General features: G+C 52.4%; 1 protein-coding gene across 1 annotated transcript in view; it reads left to right on the top strand.

Annotated features, from left to right (window-relative positions):
* LOC138357550 (murinoglobulin-1-like) overlaps positions 1–21,174 on the top strand; it is a 130,670-nt gene that overhangs the window by 52,802 nt on the left and 56,694 nt on the right. The gene's annotated exons all lie outside the window — the stretch shown is intronic.

Raw genomic sequence — 21,174 nt, 5'->3', positions numbered from 1 at the left:
TTCCACACATTGTTCCTGTCTCCCCCACACCGTTCCTCTCTCACCCCCACACCGTTCCTCTCTCCCACCCACACCGTTCCTTTCTCCCCACACCATTCCTGTTTCCCCCATTCACCGTTCCTGTCTCCCACACACACAGCGTTCCTGTCTCTCCCACCACACACCATTCCTCCCCCCCCCCCGTTATGGCCACAATGGGTCGCAACAGGGTTCTTTTCGGGTGGTTCTAAAGTTCGGGTATCTGGCCCCAAGTAAGTAGTGGCTTTCAAGGAGTGAGCTCGGTAATGCAATTAAAACAAAAGGGAGGGGGGGTTGGGGGTTGTATTGAATACAACACTTCATAAAATGTCGATATATTTTACATATGATAACTTTTTCCATCACCTCGTAAATAATCCTAACAAAAGTATTAGTACACCTAATATGTACAAAAGTGTCTCATGGAACACTAAGCGCTCTTCGATGCTGGCGATCCAGTCTTGTAAGCTATCATGTTTCCTCATCCGTAGTACGATCCTTATCAGGTACCGGGAAACAATGAGTCTACCCCTGGCCACGGGCCAGCCAAACCACAGTCTCACTAAGAGCTCCCACGTCAAGGCCCACAATCACAGTCCTGGCCGGGTGCTGGCAGATACCTTCAGCTTGGCGCTGCTGGGCCACTTCACGTGCAAATACTAGGGAAGCGAGCCCTAAGCAGGAGCTTCGTGCAACTCGCTGGTTACTCTCCTCTTCAGCACCTTAGTCAGTCGTCTCTTCTATTAGCCAGCCCCGGGTACGGCGAATCCCGTCTCTGCCACTCAACAGGAAGACAGTAGAACGCTTCACAGTTCTCTTCCGGCGGCGGCTCACTGCTTCCGTAAAGCAGACTGGTGTAGTGACCTTGGCTGCCCTGGGTAGACTGACCTCGTATCACAGCAGCCCTACGTCGGCTCTGTAAATACAGACACTTCATCAGTACACTGGGACACTAGGAAATATCACTTACGTAACCTACATAAACGTACACCTTTTCCCTCAATAAATGCGCTGATTTTCTAGGCGCTACCTCACCAGAGGTCAGCCCCAGCTACCTCTTGAGCTATTAGGACAAGAATCTAGCATTTCCGGCTGGTATAGTCCTGTCACTAATAAATGGCGTCGTCCAAGTTGTGGAGGTTTCACAGATTTACAGTCTCCGTGGTGTAGTGGTAAGACACTCGCCTGGCGTTCCGCGAGCGCTATGTCATGGGTTCGTATCCTGGCCGGGGAGGATTTACTGGGCGCAATTCCTTAACTGTAGCCTCTGTTTAACGCAACAGTAAAATGTGTACTTGGATGAAAAAACGATTCTTCGCGGCAGGGGATCGTATTCCAGGGACCATAGGATTAAGGACTTGCCCGAAACGCTACGCGTACTAGTGGCTGTACAAGAATGTAACAACTCTTGTATATATCTCAAAAAAAAAAAGATGGCGTTGATGTCGCTGCTCCACGCTCCGACGGTAGAGTCGGGTTCGTTCGTTCCTGTCTCTCATCCACACACCTTTCCTCTCTCCCCCACACCGTTCCTGTCTCCTTCACATACTCCATTCCTGTCTCCCCCACACACCGTTCCTGTCTCTCCCACACACACCGTTCCTGTCTTTCCCCACCACACACCGTTCCTGTCTCCAACACACACCGTTCCTTGTCTCCCCGCACCATACACCGTTCTTGTCTCTCTCACACACACCGTTCCTCTCTCCCCCAAGCACCGTTCCTGTCTCTCGTCCACACACTGTTCCTGTCTCTCATCAACACACCGTTCCTTTCTCTCTCTTCCACACACAGTTCCTGTCTCCCCCCACACAGCTCCTCTCTCACCCCCACACTGTTCCTGTCTCCCACCCCACACCGTTCCTGTCTCCCCACACTCCATTCCTCTCTCCCCCACTCACCTTTCCTGTCTCTCACACACACACCGTTCCTGTCTCTCATCCACACACCGTTCCTGTCTCTCATCCACACACCGTTCCTGTCTCTCACACACACACCGTTCCTGTCTCTCATCCACACACCGTTTCTGTCTCCCCTTACGCCGTTCTTGACTCCCCCCCACACACCGGTCCTGTCTCTCCCACCACACATCGTTCCTGTCTCTTCCACACACACCGTTACTGTCACCCCCCCCCCCTCACATCGTTCTTGTCTCCCACACACACCGTTCCTGTCTCCCCTCACACCGTTCCTGTCTCTCCTAAACTTTGTTCCTGTCTCCCACCTCACACCGTTCCTGTCTCTCCCACACACCGTTCCTGTCTCCCCACCCACACAGTTCCTGTCTCCCTAACACACCGTTCCTGTCTCCCCCACCTCTCACGTGTTCATCTAGATATCTCTCTAGCCTTATTTCTTACTGGAGGGAACTTTGATTCCAAAAGATGACTAAACAATAGCCAAGCTTGTTCTTCTACACATTGAAATTTTTTAACAAAGTATTTCAATTTCCATCAATTGATCTTAAACACTCTGACATTCTATTATTTAATACAATATTGACCATATTAAAAGGGAGGGGGGGGGATCACCCACTCCATACACGCCCACACCATACATGGCTAAATGGTTCAGACTCTACCAGATCCTCAACACTACTACACCCATTTAAGACAATGCATTACTGACACTCTTACCTCACTAACAAGTTCACCCAAGGGTGGGTGATGGCTAATTTACCCGCCCGGATGGAGGAGCTGGTTGGATGTACTCTCTTTTGCAAAAGTTCTACTCTCACTGCTCAACACACCTCGCTGGCCAAGCCACGGGTGCGTATTGTCCCAAGCCTCTACAACGGGCTCTTTGTTAAGTACTGCCATGTCAGCGGATTGAAGCTAGTCAACACCTCACCTCATACCATCTCGCACCACCCCAACACGCACATGCGCATACATACACACACCCACCCACAATTACAACTCACAATTATACATGAAAGAGTGTGTGACGGTAACGCGTTGGTGTTCGGCTGTTCAAAGCTAGGGGTATGGCCTCGTCACATAGTATAAAAAAAATAGAAAATCTGGAACTTCGTCTGTGGTAAGGTAAGGAGAAGACACACAAAACACAAGTAAATTTTAACAATGGAATTTTAATTACGTTAAATAAATCAAAACATGAATAAAATGGACTTACAAATTCGTATAATAAAATCAATCAATCAAAATAATAAGAATAATTAAATGACACAATGAAAAGTTACGTTAAGACAAATGAGCAAAATAACAAGAAGTGCAATATACAAAAATGAGAGGTGCTGGAATATTGGCTTTAAGCTATCACCTCTCTTTGTACACGTATGCCAAAGCTTACGTCTAGCAGGGAGAAGTGTTAACTGTGTGAAAGCACGGAATATTCTGAGGTCTGAGGTCGTGGCGGCCCCAGACATCAAGTAGTATGGGGGGGTGAGTGCAGTTGCAGCCAGACCGGCGACCAATCAGCGAGGAGCCGACAGTAAGACAGGTAGTTTGGCGGTTTGAGTCTGAGCAGGTGTCCCTAACTGCATACGTTTTGCGCTCTGGCAAACCTTGCTGGTGTTGTTGTCATTGTTGGACATTTCTTCCATAGTAGTTTTATATAGAGGTAACGACGTATTTGTGGAGGGAAGAGCAGGCTCAATCTCTTGAAGGAGATTATTGTCATAAGTGCAAAATACTTGCACTGTTACACCCACACACCGTTCCTGTCTCCCCCAGACACCGTTCCTGTCTCCCCCACACACCGTTCCTGTCTCCCCTACACACCGTTCCTGTCTCCTCCACACACATTTCCTGTCTCCCCCACACACCGTTCCTGTCTCTTCCCCCACACCGTTCCTGTCTCCCCCACACACCGTTTCTGTCTCCCACACACACCGTTCCTGTCTCTCCCCACACACCGTTCCTGTCTCCCCCACACACTGTTCCTGTCTCCCCCAAACACTGTTCCTGTCTCTTCCCCAACACACTGTTCCTGTCTTCCCCACACACACCATTCCTGTCTTCCACACACACCGTTCCTGTCTCCCTCCACACACCGTTCCTGTCTCCCAAACATACACCGTTCCAGTCTCTCCCACACACACCGTTCCTGTCTTTCCCCACCACTCACCGTTCCTGTCCCTTCCCCCACACACCGTTCCTGTCTCCTCCACACACACCGTTCCTGTCTCCCCAACACACCGTTCCTGTCTTCCCCACATACACCGTTCCTGTCTCCCCCACACACCGTTCCTGTCTCTCCCACACACACCGTTCCTGTCTTTCCCCACCACACACCGTTTCTGTCTCCTTCACACACCGTTCCTGTCTCTCATCCACACACCATTCCTGTCTCTCATCCACACACCGTTCCTGTCTCTCATCCACACACCGTTCCTGTCTCCCCCACACACCGTTCCTGTCTCCCCCACACACCGTTCCTGTCTCCCCCACACACCGTTCCTGTCTACCCACACACCGTTAGTGTCTCCCCCACACACCGTTCCTGTCTGCCCCACTCACACCATTCCTGTCTCTCATCCACACACCGTTCCTGTTTCTCATCCACAGACCGTTCCTGTCTCCTCCAACACCGTTCCTCTCTCTCTCCCACACCGTTCCTGTCTCCCACCCCACTCCGTTCCTGTCTCCCCACACACCGTTCCTGTCTCCCCCACACACCGTTCATGTCTCCCCCAACACCGTTCCTCTCTCTCCCCCCAACACCGTTCCTCTCTCTCCCCCCACACCGTTCCTGTCTCCCACCCCACACTGTTTATGTCTCCCCACACAACGTTCCTGTCTCCCCCCATACACCGTTCCTGTCTCTCATCCACACACCTTTCCTGTCTCCCCCCACACCGTTCCTGTCTACCCCTCCCCCCCCCCCATTGTTCCTATCTTTCCCCACCACACACCGTTTCTGTCTCCCCCACACACCGTTCCTGTCTCATCCACACACCGTTCCTGTCTCCACCACACACCGTTCCTGTCTCCCCCACACACCGTTCCTGTCTCCCTAACACACCTTTCCTGTCTCCCCCACCTCTCACGTGTTCATCTAGATATCTCTCTAGCCTTATTTCTTACTGGAGGGAACTTTGATTCCAAAAGATGACTAAACAATAGCCAAGCTTGTTCTTCTACACACTGAAATTTTTTAACAAAGTATTTCAATTTCCATCAATTAATCTTAAACACTCTGACATTCTATTATTTAATACAATATTGACCATATTAAAAGGGGGGGGGGGGGATCACCCACTCCATACACGCCCACACCATACATGGCTAAATGGTTCAGACTCTACCAGATCCTCAACACTACTACACCCATTTAAGACAATGCATTACTGACACTCTTACCTCACTAACAAGTTCACCCAAGGGTGGGTGATGGCTAATTTACCCGCCCGGATGGAGGAGCTGGTTGGATATACTCTCTTTTGCAAAAGTTCTACTCTCACTGCTCAACACACCTCGCTGGCCAAGCCAGGGGTGCGTATTGTCACAAGCCTCTACAACGGGCTCTTTGTTAAGTACTGCCATGTCAGCGGATTGAAGCTAGTCAACACTTCACCTCATACCATCTCGCACCACCCCAACACGCACATGCGCATACATACACACACCCACCCACAATTACAACTCACAATTAAACATGAAAGAGTGCAAAATACTTGCACTGTTACACCCACACACCGTTCCTGTCTCCCCCAGACACCGTTCCTGTCTCCTCCACACACCATTCCTGTCTCCGGTACACACCGTTCCTGTCTCCTCCACACACATTTCCTGTCTCCCCCACACACCGTTCCTGTCTCTTCCCCCACACCGTTCCTGTCTCCCCCACACACCGTTCCTGTCTCTCACACACACCGTTCCTGTCTCTCCCCACACACCGTTCCTGTCTCCCCCACACACTGTTCCTGTCTCCCCCATACACTGTTCCTGTCTCCCAAACATACACCGTTCCTGTCTCCCCCCACACACCGTTCCTGTCTCTCCCACATACACCATTCCAGTCTTTCCCCACCACACACACCGTTCCTGTCTCTCCCACACACACCGTTCCTGTCTTTCCCCACCACTCACCGTTCCTGTCCCTTCCCCCACACACCGTTCCTGTCTCCCCCACACACACCGTTCCTGTCTCCCCAACACACCGTTCTTGTCTTCCCCACATACACCGTTCCTGTCTCCCCCAACACCGTTCCTCTCTCTCCCCCCAACACCGATCCTCTCTCTCCCCCCACACCGTTCCTGTCTCCCCTACACACCGTTCCTGTCTTCCCCACATACACCGTTCCTGTCTCCCCCACACACCGTTCCTGTCTCTACCACACACACCGTTCCTGTCTTTCCCCACCACACACCGTTCCTGTCTCCCCCACACACCGTTCCTGTCTCTCATCCACACACCATTCCTGTCTCTCATCCACACACCGTTCCTGTCTCTCATCCACACACCGTTCCTGTCTCCACCACACACCGTTCCTGTCTCCCCCACACACCGTTCCTGTCGCCCCCACACACCGTTCCTGTCTACCCACACACAGTTAGTGTCTCCCCCACACACCGTTCCTGTCTCCCCCACTCACACCATTCCTGTCTCTCATCCACACACCGTTCCTGTCTCTCATCCACAGACCGTTCCTGTCTCCTCCAACACCGTTCCTCTCTCTCTCCCACACCGTTCCTGTCTCCCACCCCACTCCGTTCCTGTCTCCCCACACACCGTTCCTCTCTCCCCCACACACCGTTCATGTCTCCCTCAACACCGTTCCTCTCTCTCTCCCAACACCGTTCCTCTCTCTCCCCCCACACCGTTCCTGTCTCCCACCCCACACTGTTTATGTCTCCCCACACAACGTTCCTGTCTCCCCCATACACCGTTCCTGTCTCTCATCCACACACCTTTCCTGTCTCCCCCCCCCCACACCGTTCCTGTCTACCCCCCCCCCATTGTTCCTATCTTTCCCCACCACACAAGGTTTCTGTCTCCCCCACACACCGTTCCTGTCTCTCATCCACACACCGTTCCTGTCTCCACCACACACCGTTCCTCTCTCCCCCACACACTGTTCCTGTCTCCCCCATACACTGTTCCTGTCTCTTCCCCAACACACTGTTCCTGTCTTCCTCACACACACCATTCCTGTCTTCCACACACACCGTTCCTGTCTCCCAAACATACACCGTTCCTGTCTCCCCCCACACACCGTTCCTGTCTCTCCCACACACACCATTCTAGTCTTTCCCCACCACACACACCGTTCCTGTCTCTCCCACACACACCGTTCCTGTCTTTCCCCACCACTCACCGTTCCTGTCCCTTCCCCCACACACCGTTCCTGTCTCCCCCACATACACCGTTCCTGTCTCCCCAACACACCGTTCCTGTCTTCCCCACATACACCGTTCCTGTCTCCCCCAACACCGTTCCTCTCTCTCCCCCCAACACCGTTCCTCTCTCTCCCCCCACACCGTTCCTGTCACCCCTACACACCGTTCCAGTCTTCCCCACATACACCGTTCCTGTCTCCCCCACACACCGTTCCTGTCTCTCGCACACACACCGTTCCTGTCTTTCCCCACCACACACCGTTCCTGTCTCTCCCACACACCGTTCCTGTCTCTCATCCACACACCATTCCTGTCTCTCATCCACACACCGTTCCTGTCTCTCATCCACACACCGTTCCTGTCTCTCATCCACACACCGTTCCTGTCTCCACCACACACCGTTCCTGTCTCCCCCACACACCGTTCCTGTCTCCCCCACACACCGTTCCTGTCTACCCACACACCGTTAGTGTCTCCCCCACACACCGTTCCTGTCTCCCCCACTCACACCATTCCTGTCTCTCATCCACACACCGTTCCTGTCTCTCATCCACAGACCGTTCCTGTCTCCTCCAACACCGTTCCTCTCTCTCTCCTACACCGTTCCTGTCTCCCACCCCACTCCGTTCCTGTCTCCCCACACACCGTTCCTGTCTCCTCCACACACCGTTCATGTCTCCCCCAACACCGTTCCTCTCTCTCCCCCCAACACCGTTCCTGTCTCCCACCCCACACTGTTTATGTCTCCCCACACAACGTTCCTGTCTCCCCCCATACACCGTTCCTGTCTCTCATCCACACACATTTCCTGTCTCCCCCCCACACCGTTCCTGTCTACCCCCCCCCCCAATTGTTCCTATCTTTCCCCACCACACACCGTTTCTGTCTCTCATCCACACACCGTTCCTGTCTCTCATCCACACACCGTTCCTGTCTCCCCCACACACCGTTCCTGTCTCCCTTGCACACCGTTCCTGTCTACCCATACACCGTTAGTGTCTCCCCCACACACCGTTCCTGTCTCCACTACTCACACCGTTCCTGTCTCTCATCCACACACCGTTCCTGTCTCCACCACACACCGTTCCTTGTAACACCGCTCTAAAATGTAACACCATTGTAATGGACACTAATCTAATAATGTACACACTACTACTTATCCTGAGTAACACTTCCTATCAGTTTGCACTTGATAACTGTTATTGAACACTGTAATATGAGCTGACATATGATGGTTACACTGGAACCAAAAGTACACTGCCTAGGAAATGCTACACAGGAGTACATAACGCTGCCATCATCTGCCTTCACCATTGAGACTATATCAAGCAACGAGGCAAGAAACATTGCTTGACTTGGAGAGTACTTTCTATGACTCTCATTAATTATGAGACGGTTGTCAGCCACTATATCCAAAAGGCTAAGAGGATTCAACAATTGACACAGACGGAAAATTTAACATGAGTTTATTCAGAACAAAATTATGTCAATCACCACTTATAAATCCTTCTCTAACAATGGCCAAAAGTTAAGAAGTTTGGACATGGAACAAAACCTCAGAGATCACACACATTACCTTAAGACCTCTGTCTCTCCCTGGCAGAGATGTTCTTCACAGACCCGCTCTCGATCCCGGTGTCCCGCACTCTGTCCCTAAGTCTCTACACGACCTCTATATACACCCCCAAAAAAAAGGGGGAAGGGGGAGATTTGCGGTTGCTACCAAGAGGTCGGCTACACGTGCACAAACACTCAATTTCATTAAACTTGTTTGACATTCACCATACACTGTTCAAGCAAGGAATTATTAATTATGTGTGTGACTGACCTTTGACCTGGCTAAAAGGGGGAGATCCATGGGTGTTTACACATAAGAATCTGGGGTCTAATTCCATTGCAATGTTTGACAAGAGTATTATGAAATATTACATACTTGAAACTATGCTGACTATGACTAACCCAGGAATTTTGTAATCAACATACAAGATAATCCGGAGGTCATCTGGGCTGACCTCTTGGAGAAGGTTTCCCTGGGGTGTAAACTCTAAGGGGGGGGGGTCATGCATGTTACATCTTGTCTCCCACACACTGTCTTGTCTACGGGGGCCTCGTAGCCTGGTGGATAGCGCGCAGGATTCGTAATTCTGTGGCGCGGGTTCGATTCCCGCACGAGGCAGAAACAAATGGGCAAAGTTTCTTTCACCCTGAATGCCCCTGTTACCTAGCAGTAAATAGGTACCTGGGAGTTAGTCAGCTGTCACGGGCTGCTTCCTGGTGTGTGTGTGTGTGTGTGTGTGTGGTGTGGAAAAAAAAAAAAAAGTAGTTAGTAAACAGTTGATTGACAGTTGAGAGGCGGGCCGAAAGAGCAAAGCTCAACCCCCGTAAAAACACAACTAGTAAACACACATCGTTCCTGTCTCCCCCACATACACCGTTCCTGTCTCCCCCCCCCCCCCACTGTTCCTGTCTCTCCCACACACACCGTTCCTGTCTTCCCCCACCACACACCGTTCCTGTCTCCCCCACATACACCGTTCCTGTCTCCCCCACACACCGTTCCTGTCTCTACCCCCACACCGTTCCAGTCTCTCCCACACACACCGTTCCTCTCTCCCCCACACACCGTTCCTGTCTCCCCCCACACACCGTTCCTGTCTCTCCCACACACACCGTTCCTGTCTCCCCCCACACACCGTTCCTGTCTCCCACCGCACACCGTTCCTGTCTCCCACCCCACACCGTTCCTGTCTCCCCACACACCGTTCCTGTCTCCCCCACACACCGTTCCTGTCTCCTCAGACACTGTTCCTCTCCCTCCCCCCTATACCGTTCCTCTCTCTCCCCCACACCGTTCCTGTCTCCCCCCCACACCGTTCCTGTCTCTCCCCCCACACACCGTTCCTGTCTCTCCCACACACACCGTTCCTCGCTCCACCACACACCGTTCCTGTTTCCCCACACACACCGTTCCTGTCTCTCCCACACACACCGTTCCTCTCTCTCCCACACACCGTTCCTCTCTCCCCCACACACCGTTCTGTCTACCCCCAGACACCGTTCCTATCTCTCCCACACTCACCGTTTCTCTCTCCCTCAAACACCGGTCCTGTCTCCACCACACACCATTCCTGTCTCCTCCCACACACACCGTTCCTGTCTCCTCCACACACCGGTCCTGTCTCCCCCACACACCGTTCCTGTCTCTCTCCCCCACACACCGTACCTGTCTCCCCCCACACACACCGTTCCTGTCCCCCCCACACACCGTTCCTGTCTCCTCCCACACACCGATCCTGTCTCCCCACACATCGTTCCAGTCTCTCCCCCGCACACCGTTCCTGTCTCTCCCCCACACACTGTTCCAGTCTCTTCCTCACACACCGTTCCTGTCTCTCATCCATACACCGTTCCTGTCTCCCCCCACACTGTTCCTGTCTCCCCCCCCCCACACACCGTCCCTGTCTCTCCCACATACATCGTTCCTGTCTCCCCCACCACACACCGTTCCATTCCCCCCACACACCGTTCCAGTCCCCCCCACACACCGTTCCTGTCTCCCCCCACCACACACCGTTCCTCTCTCACCCACACACCGTTTCTGCCTCCCCCACACACCGTTCCTGTCTCTCATTCACACACCGTTCTTGTCTCTCATTCACACACCGTTCTTGTCTCTCACCCACACACCGTTCCTGTCGCTCATCCACATACTGTTCCTGTCTCTCATCCACACATCGTTCCTGTCTCCCCCACACACCGTTCCTGTCTCTCATCCACACACCGTTCGTGTCTCTCCCCCACACACCGTTCCTGTCTCTGCACACACCGTTCCTGTCTCTCCCACACACCGTTCCTATCTCCCCTACACACACCGTTCCTGTCTCCCCCCACACCGTTCCTGTCTCCCCCCACCACACACAGTTCCTGTCTCTCTTACACACATACCGTTCTTGTCTCCCCCCCCCACACCGTTCCTCTCTCACCCCCCAAACCGTTCGTCTCCCACCCCACACCGTTCCTGTCTTGCCACACACCATTCCTGTCTTCCTGTCTCCCCCACTCACCGTTCCTGTCTCCCACACACACACCGTTCCTGCCCCCCCCCCCCACATTGTTACGGCCACAATGGGTCGCAAAAGGGTTCTTTTCAGGTGGTTCTAAAGTACTGGTATCCGGCACCAGGTAAGTAGTGGTTTTCAAGGAGTGAGCTCGGTAATGCAAGTAAAACAAAAGAGGGGTTGTATTGAATACTACACTTCATAAAATATCGATATATTTTACATATGATAACTTTTTCCATCACCTCGTAAATAATCCTTACAAAAGTATTTGTACACCTAATATGTACAAAATGTCTCATGGAGCACTAATCGCTCTTCGATGATGGCGATCCAGTCTTGTAAGCTATCATGTTTCCTCATCCGTAGTACGATCCTTAGCAGGTACCGGGAAGCAACAATGAGTCTACCCCTGGCCACGGGCCAGCCAAACCAGTCTTACTAAGAGCTTCCACGTGAAGGCCCACAATCACAGTCCAGCCCGGTGTTGGCAGATTCCTTCAGATTCGCGCTGCTGGGCCACTTCACGTGCAAATACTAGGGTAGCGAGCCCTAGGCAGGAGCTTCGTGCAACTCGCTGGTTACTCTCCTCTTCAGCACCTTAGTCAGTCGTCTCTTCTATTAGCCAGCCCCGGGTACGACGAATCCCGTCTCTGCCACTCCACAGGAAGACAGTAGAACACTTCACAGTTCTCTTCCGGCGACGGCTCACTGCTTCCGTAAAGCAGACTGGTGTAGTGACCTTGGCTGCCCTGGGTAGACTGTCCTCGTATCACAGCAGCCCTACGTCGGCTCTGTAAATACAGATACTTCATTAGTACACTGGGACACTAGGAAATAGCACTTACGGACCCTGCATAAACGTACACCTTATCGCTCAATAGATGGCTCTGATTTTCTAGGCGCCACCTCACCAGAGGTCAGCCCCAGCTGCCTCTCGAGCTATTAGGACAAGAATCTAGCATTTCTGGCTGGTATAGTCCTGTCACTACTAAATGGCGTCGTCCAAGTTGTGGAGGTTTCGAGAGCGGACTCACAGATGGAGTTGATGTCGCTGCTCCACGCTCCGTCGGTAGAGTCGGGTTCGTTCGTTCCTGTCTCCCATCCACACAGCGTTCCTCTCTCTCCCCTACACCGTTCCTGTCTCCCACCCCACACCGTTCCTGTCTCCCCACACACCGTTCCTGTCTCCCCCCCCCCCACACACATTGTTCCTGTCTCTCATCTACACACCGTTCCTGTCTCTCCCCCCATACACCGTTCCTGTCTCTCCCACACACACCGTTCCTATCTTCCTCCACCACACACCGTTCCTGTCTCCTCCCCACCACACACCGTTCCTGTCTCTCCCACACACACCATTCCTGTCTCCCACACACACACCGTTCCTGTCTCCCCCACACCGCTCCCTTCTCCACCCCCCACACACCGTCCCTGTCTCCCCCACACACCGTTCCTGTCTCCCCTCCACCACACACCGTTCCTGTCTCTCCCACACACACCGTTCCTGTCACCCCTTCACACCGTTCCTGTCTCCCACAGACACCGCTTCTGTCTCCCCCCACACCGTTCCTGTCTCCCCCAAACACCGTTCCTTTCTTCCACCACACACCGTTCCTGTCTCCCCCACACACCATTCCTGTCTCCCCCCCACACCGTTCCTGTCTCCCCCACACACCGTTCCTGTCTCCCCCACACACCATTCCTGTCTCCCCCCCCCCACACCGTTCCTGTCTCCCTTACACACCGTTCCTGTCTCCCCCACACACCGTTCCTGTCTCCCCCCACCTCTCACGTGTTCATCTAGATATGTCTCTAGCCTTATTTCTTACTGGAGGGAACTTTGATTCAAATGTAAATGATCTGGGGCTCAGATCATTGGTTCTCCCTTCTCCCTTTCTCTTTTCTTCTTGGCCGTCATTCGTCTCCCCCCTTCACCCCCTTCCCTGTCGCCCATTTGTCTAGGACCAAGGGTTGACCTGAGGTTTACTACACATAAGGGGCATAACTGGCAAACCCCTCACAGTGTTCAAGAGAGAACTGGATAAGCACCTCCAAAGGATACCTGATCAACCAGGCTGTGACTCATACGTCAGGATGCGAGCAGCCGCGTCTAACAGCCTGGTTGATCAGTCCAGCAACCAGGAGGCCTGGTCGACGACCGGGCCGCGGGGACACTAAACCCCGGAAGCACCTCAAGGTAGCCTCAAGGTAGCCTCAAGGTAGGAGGGGTGGTCTTGCCTCGTGATACCTTTGGCTTCCCCAACTCAACTTCCCCCACTCAGATTTCCCCTCTCCATCCCCCTCTCAAGTCCCTCTCTTTCCCCTCTCACCGGTCCCTTCCCCATACCAGGCGAGTCAATTGTCCCTACCCTTTATCTTAGAGAAGACAGGCTTGAACATAATTTATCAGTTGGTAAACATTGCTCGCAGGTGCACTGGGCTCCACAGAGGCGCCTTGTTTCCTTTCTAATAGCTGGGGAGAGCTGACTAAATTTTCAGGAATTCATGTAGTCTTCCACTGCAGATCAGGGAAGGTGATTGGCGGAAGATAAGGGCCAAGTCCTTATTGGCCCTAGAGAGCCAGACCTCAGGCCTAAGTGTTAAATGGTTGACCTTTGCCAAAATAATGGGTGGAGCCCTGGGGCTGTATTAGATGGTGGGAGGAGTAATCCTTCCCAGCAATAAGCTGGTAAAATAAAATTTGATTAGAGTGTCTCGGGAGTGTGTGGAATAAAAGGGGCTGCAAGCCCGCATCCTAGGGGCTGAGGGCAGCCATCAACATCGTGGCCTCAGTGCGATTTTAAGGTATTGTACACTTGAATCTCATGTCCTCAGTAGATATCCATTGTGCCTCTAGGTTAATAGAATAGAATAGGGTATATGTTCAAATTGTCTTAATTTACATGTTTCATAAAATAAATTGTATAACTTGTCCAGTGGTATTCACTTAACTCCCCTGTGATATATTTCTCTACTCTGTCATTTTTATGTGTTGAATTGGAAACCCCCATGTTCTCCTACAGTTAATTAATAGATACTAAAGTTGTCCTTGGATTTAAATAAGTAACGTAAATTAAACAAACTAATTTCCCAAAATTTATTACTGAAATTCATATTACCCGGGAGTCCCATGATTACTAATTCCTTGCCTTCCTGGGGGATCGGTGATAGACACATTCAGATATGGTTGGTCGGGAAGGTGGTGGCAGTGTTTAATGATTTTTATTATTTTTTTTATAAATTTATACCCCCTTGTCCTTGATGTATCTTCCTCATTTAATATTCCTCTGATATATGTGGCAGTCCAGTGTCATACTGGACTGTAACAGTGTTAAGCTGGGGTATTGAGTGAAGAGAGAAAGAGAATTACAACAGGGATAGCGAACGATTACGATCACGAGAGACGATCATAGAGGTCAGTGGGTTATTACAATGGATATGGGTTATTACACAAAAAGAGGACTAAACAAAAGCCAAGCTTGTTCTTCTACACATAGAAATTTATTAAAAAAAAATTTCAATTTCCATCAATTGATATTAAACACTTTGACATTCTATTATTTAATACAATATTAACCAAATTAAAAGGGGGGGGGGATCACCCACTCCATACACGCCCACACCATACATGGCTAAATGGTTCAGACTCCACCAGCTTGTCAACACTACTACACCCAATTAAGACAATGCATTACTGGCACTCTTACCTCACTAACAAGTTCACCCAGGGATGGATGATGGCTAATCACCCACCCGGATGGAGGAGCTGGTTGGATGTACTCTCCCTTGCAAAGGTTCCACTCTAACTGCTCAACACACCTCGCTGTCCAAGCCAGGGGTGCGTACTCTCCCAAGCCACTACAACGGGCTCTTTGTTAAGTACTCCCATGTCAGCGGATTGAAGCTAGTCAACACCTCACCTCATACCATTTCGCACCACCCCAACACGCACATACGCATACATACACACTCCCACCCACAATTACAACTCACAATTATACATGAAAGAGTGCAAAATACTTGCACTGTTACACCCACACACCGTTCCTGTCTCCCCCAGACACCGTTCCTGTCTCCCACACACACCGTTCCTGTCTCCCCTACACACACTGTTCCTGTCTCCTCCACACACATTTCCTGTCTCCCCCACACACCGTTCCTGTCTCCCCCACACACCATTCCTGTCTCTCCCACACACCGTTTCTGTCTCCCCCCACACACCGTTCCTGTCTCCCCCAGACACCGTTCTTGTCTCCGCCCATACACCGTTCCTGTCTCTTCCCCATCACACCATTCCTGTCTCTCCCACACACCGTTTCTGTCTCCCCCCACACACCGTTCCTGTCTCCCCCAGACACCGTTCTTGTCTCCGCCCATACACCGTTCCTGTCTCTTCCCCCATCACACCGTTCCTGTCTCCCCCACATACACCGTTCCTGTCTCCCCCACACACCGTTCCTGTCTCTCCCACACGCACCGTTACTGTCTTTCCCCACCACACACCGTTCCTGTCTCCCACACACACACCGTTCCTGTCGTTCCCCACCAAACACCGTTCCTGTCTCCCACACACACACCGTTCCTGTCTTTCCCCACCACACACCGTTCCTGTCTCCCACACACACACCGTTCCTGTCTCTCCCACCCAAACAGTTCCTGTCTCCCCCACACACCGTTCCTGTCTCCCTCCTCACACACCGTTCCTGTCTCCCCCCCCCCACACATACCGTTCCTGTCTCCCCCACACACCGTTCCTGTCTCCCCCACATACACCGTTCCTGTCTCCCCCACACACCGTTCTTGTCTCTTCCACACACACCGTTCCTGTCTTTCCCCACCACACACCGTTCCTGTCTCTCCCACACAAACCGTTCCTCTCTCCCCCACACACCGTTCCTGTCTCCCCCCACACACCGTTCCTGTCTCCTCCACACACGGTTCCTGTCTCCCCCACATACACCGTTCCTGTCTCCTCCACACACGGTTCCTGTCTCTCTCACACACACTGTTCCTGTCTTTCCCCACCCCACGGCGTTCCTGTCTCCCCCAACACCGTTCCTCTCTCTCTCTCCCCAGCATCGTTCCTCTCTCTCCCCCACACTGTTCCTGTCTCCCCACACACCGTTCCTGTCTCCCCCACACACCGTTCCTGTCTCTCATCCACTCACCGTTCCTGTCTCCCCCACACACACACACCGTTCCTGTCTCCCCCCCCCCCACACACACACCGTTCCTTTCTCTCCCACACACCGTTCCTGTCTCCCCCCACCACACCGTTCCTATCTTCCCCCACCACACACCTTTCCTGTCTCTCCCCCACACACCGTTCGTGTCCCCTACACACCATTTTTGTCTCCCCTACACACCGTTCCTGTCTCTCCCCCCACACATTATTCCTGTCTCCCCCACACACTGTTCCTGTCCCCCATACACACCGTTCCTGCCTCTCATCCACACATCGTTCCTGTCTCCACCATATACCGTTCCTGTCTCCCACACACACCGTTCCTGTCTCCCCCACACCCCGTTCCTGTCTGCCCACACACCGATAGTGTCTCCTCCCCACACACCGATAGTGTCTCCTCCCCACACACCGTTCTTGTCTCCTCCCCACACACCGTTCCTGTCTCTCCCTCAACACACCGTTCGTGACTCTCCCCCACACCCACCGTTCCTGTCTCCCCCACACCCCGTTCCTGTCTGCCCACACACCGATAGTGTCTCCTCCCCACACACCGATAGTGTCTCCTCCCCACACACCGATAGTGTCTCCTCCCCACACACCCTTCCTGTCTCTCCCCACACACCGTTCCTGTCTCTCCACACACCGTTCCTGTCTCCCTCACACACACCGTTCCTGTCTCTTCCCCCACACACCGTTTCTGTCTCCCCCACACCGTTCCTGTCTCCCCCCCACACACCGTTCCTGTCTCCCCCCCACACACACCGTTCCTGTCTCCCTCCACACACCGTTCCTGTCTCTCTCCACACACCGTTCCTGTCTCCTCCCACACACCGTTCCTGTCTCCCCCACACACCGTTCCTCTCTCCCTCCCCCACACACACCGTTCGTGTCGGGGCAGTATGCCGGATGTTGTCTTGGTCTCGACGATGGTAGAATAGTTACTGTGTTCGCTGGTTGTTATTGGCTGACCGAGTATATTTGAAGTAAATCAAGCTTTACTCGGTTTGAAAATCCGAGTAGAATGAGTGAAATGAATATCATTCAGCTGTATTTGACTACCAGTTTGGGCACTGTTTTTGCAGTCAGCGGTCACCATTCACCCGTCAAGAGTCAGCTGACCTTGACTACCTGTGTGGACACAGTGGTTGCAGGTGTGAGCCAGACCTGTGCTTCAGGGTTGTCGGGTACTCCTCTCTCGCGAAGACTGCCGCTTCTCTAACCCTCAGATTTGAGTCATCTCACGGACCTCAGTTCGCTCAAAGACTGTAACTGTCTGAGCAGTGAGTCCTGAGTGTTGACCAATCAGGAAGCAGACTAGGTGACCCGGCACGTTCCGGGTCTCCTTCCATTGGTCCTCTTATTTACGTGTTTCGAATGTATCATGACTTTCCCCTGACATCATGGCTGTGCCAAGCGCTATCATATCTATCGGAACATCTCAGAGATATAAAAAACTATAAGATTAAAGATTCTCTACTTAAATTTATACAGAGGAATTTAAACGTTGTCTCTCTGGCAATCCTACATATTTTTTATTTTTTTTTTTATTTTCATTTTTACATGCGAACATGCGAATAAATACAATACAATAAATATAATAAAATATGAAACCAATAACAAACAGACAACAAAAAAATACAAAAGCACAAAGCAAATTAACATAAAGTAACACAAATACACTAAATACCGGCCTGAAGGGCCGACAACAAAATCACAACAATGAACATAAACACAATGAAACACAGGAAAAAGAAACAACAATACTGGACAGAAGGGTAACGGAAATACAATAAATACAACAAAACAACAGTCATGAAAAACACAACACCGGCCTGAAGGGCGCACAATACGTACAATACATTGCAAACAAACCACAGGTCACAGCAAGCACACAGACTACTCAAATTGTTCATACTTATCCGGCCACTCTGCCGCCGGGAACTGAACACAATACGCCTCCCACAGTAACATGACGTCATCCGGAACAGGCACAGTATTAACAGTACGAGGATCAGGCATCAACTCTGGCACACCCACAACAAAACACCGAGCCCGCTGTACCCAGATGGAAGAAGGGCACCATGGAACAGGATGCACTCGGTCAATAATGTCAAACCGTAAAGGATGCTGCGCATCATGCGCCACTCTGGAGGCCAAGACGAGAGGGAGAGGCTCCTTCCCACGAGGCCGGGCAATGGGCAGCGCACTGGGAGCCTCCTCGGCCGCCCCACAGCGCTCCGCGTCAACCACCGGACGTTGTTCCTGCCGGGACCCCCCACGCTTGGCATCCTTCTTCAGTACCAGCTTGATGCCTCGGCGCGCACCAGAACTCTCACCATCCTCGTCAGTAGGAGCGACCACCCCCCACTGCGGAGAACCTTCTGCAGGAGAAAGAACAGGAGGTAAATCATAGGTACAAACATCGTCAACAGCAGACACATGGACGTCAGCCACCACCAGCGTCGTAGAGCGCGAAGCACCCGGAGGTGCCACATCATCTCCCGAAGCTTCACCTGGGTCGTAGTCCTCCGCATCAGCCCAAGCAGTAGAAGAACGCCTGGACCGCTTGGGCACTGGCCGCACATCCTCACAGCCGGAGGCGGACCCAGAACCACGGGCCTCACGAACCGGGCGAACCGACGCCCGTCGCAGAACGGCAGCAGCCTCTACTACAGGGGGAACCGGACCACACACAGCAGGAGGCACCGCAGCCACCCCAGCACCCAGCACAGGAGGAACCCGAGGGGAGGACGCAGGGCCAGGGTCCACAGTTGAAGACGAGGAAGCCGACGGCGACGCTCCACAGGGATCACCAAGAAGGTCCACAGGAACAGCAGGGCCAGAGACATGGTCAGGAGGAACATCCGACGGCACCGCAACACCCGGAGGAGGGTCTGCAACAACCGGGGCAACGTTGGATGACACTGGGGGAGCCGCAGCAGCGAACGGGACGCTCACCTCCTCACCCCCGGAGTCCTCCTCCAGAGGGAGCAGCGGGAAATCCCCCTCACGGAACAAGTTCACAGGAGCGACCGGATCAGCAGTACACCCGGCAGCCTGATGCCCCAACAAGCCACACCGGAAGCAAGTACGGGGTTGCCGGGCATAAAACACATGCACGTAGTACCCCAACAGCCGGACAGAGCACGGTATGTCCGACCTCAGTCGCATCCCGGGGGTCCGAATGTTGGTCTTCACACCCGAATACGTGCCAGACGACAGTGAGTTCATCCGCACACTGACGACGGAGCCGTACCTCTGGAAGAATCGCTGGAGGAGAGTCTCATGAAACTCCATGGGGGCGCCATGAACACTGACATACGTCACAGCACCACTATGGTCTGAAATGGTCACAGACCCGGTGCCGTCCTGTAGCTGCAAAGTACGTCCCTCGTACCTCCGTAAGAAAGCACGGTACACCGCCTCACCCACAAACTTGACAACAACACGGTGAGCAGTTACCAGCTCAATGCCATATACGTCCCCAACCGGGACACGAAGCATGGCACTCAATACCACGTCCACCAGCGGGTATTCAGCACGGCCAATAAACTCCAATCCGATGGAGTTTACCCTCACGACAGGGGGAAGATGGCCGCCCATCGTAAAAGCGCCACGTCCACACCACCAGGAACAGTAGGGAGGGTAGAGACACCCACACCCCCTGCCGGCGAAAACGGCAACCACCTCAAACTACCGGAGCGAGCAGGCGACACGTCCTCACTGCACGGTAGCTCAGGAGCAACTCCCCTCAGTTTGGGCACTGTTTTTGCAGTCAGCGGTCACCATTCACCCGTCAAGAGTCAGCTGACCTTGACTACCTGTGTGGACACAGAATGGCTGTAGGTGTGAGCCAGACCTGTGCTTCAGGGTTGTCGGGTACTCCTCTCTCGCGAAGACTGCCGCTTCTCTAACCCTCAGATTTGAGTCATCTCACGGACCTCAGTTCGCTCAAAGACTGTAACTGTCTGAGCAGTGAGTCCTGAGTGTTGACCAATCAGGAAGCAGACTAGGTGACCCGGCACGTTCCGGGTCTCCTTCCATTGGTCCTCTTATTTACGTGTTTCGAATGTATCATGACTTCCCCCTGACATCATGGCTGTGCCAAGCGCTATCATATCTATCGGAACATCTCAGAGATATCAAAAACTATAAGATTAAAGATTCTCTACTTAAATTTATACAGAGGAATTTAAACGTTGTCTCTCTGGCAATCCTACATATTAGTAAAGAGCAGACAAGATTCTCAGAAAGGTAGCGGTGCTGTGGAGGACAGCAGTTACCATAGTAATACCTGCCATGGTACCAGGGACAAGGTGTCAAGCAATACTGCAGGTATCATAGCAGTATGCAGGGGACGACAAGGTGTCAAGCAGTACTGTAGGTACCATAGCAGTATGCAGGGGACGACAAGGTGTCAAGCAGTACTGCAGGTACCATAGCTGTATGCAGGGGACATCAGGGACAAGGGAACTTGACTGAATTTCAGTAATCACATTGTTGTTGTCACCAGCAATGATACAAGATTGTTTTGTTTAAGTCCAATCCGAGCTTATATCAACACAACATTGTTACTGTCTAAGATTTTTCTCTCCTGAGAAAATAT

The sequence above is a fragment of the Procambarus clarkii genome, chromosome 79 (genome assembly GCF_040958095.1).
Source record: "Procambarus clarkii isolate CNS0578487 chromosome 79, FALCON_Pclarkii_2.0, whole genome shotgun sequence".
Lineage (NCBI taxonomy): Eukaryota > Metazoa > Arthropoda > Malacostraca > Decapoda > Cambaridae > Procambarus > Procambarus clarkii.
The sequence above is the reverse complement of the archived record's forward strand: the minus strand, read 5'-3'. Positions and strand labels throughout refer to the sequence as shown.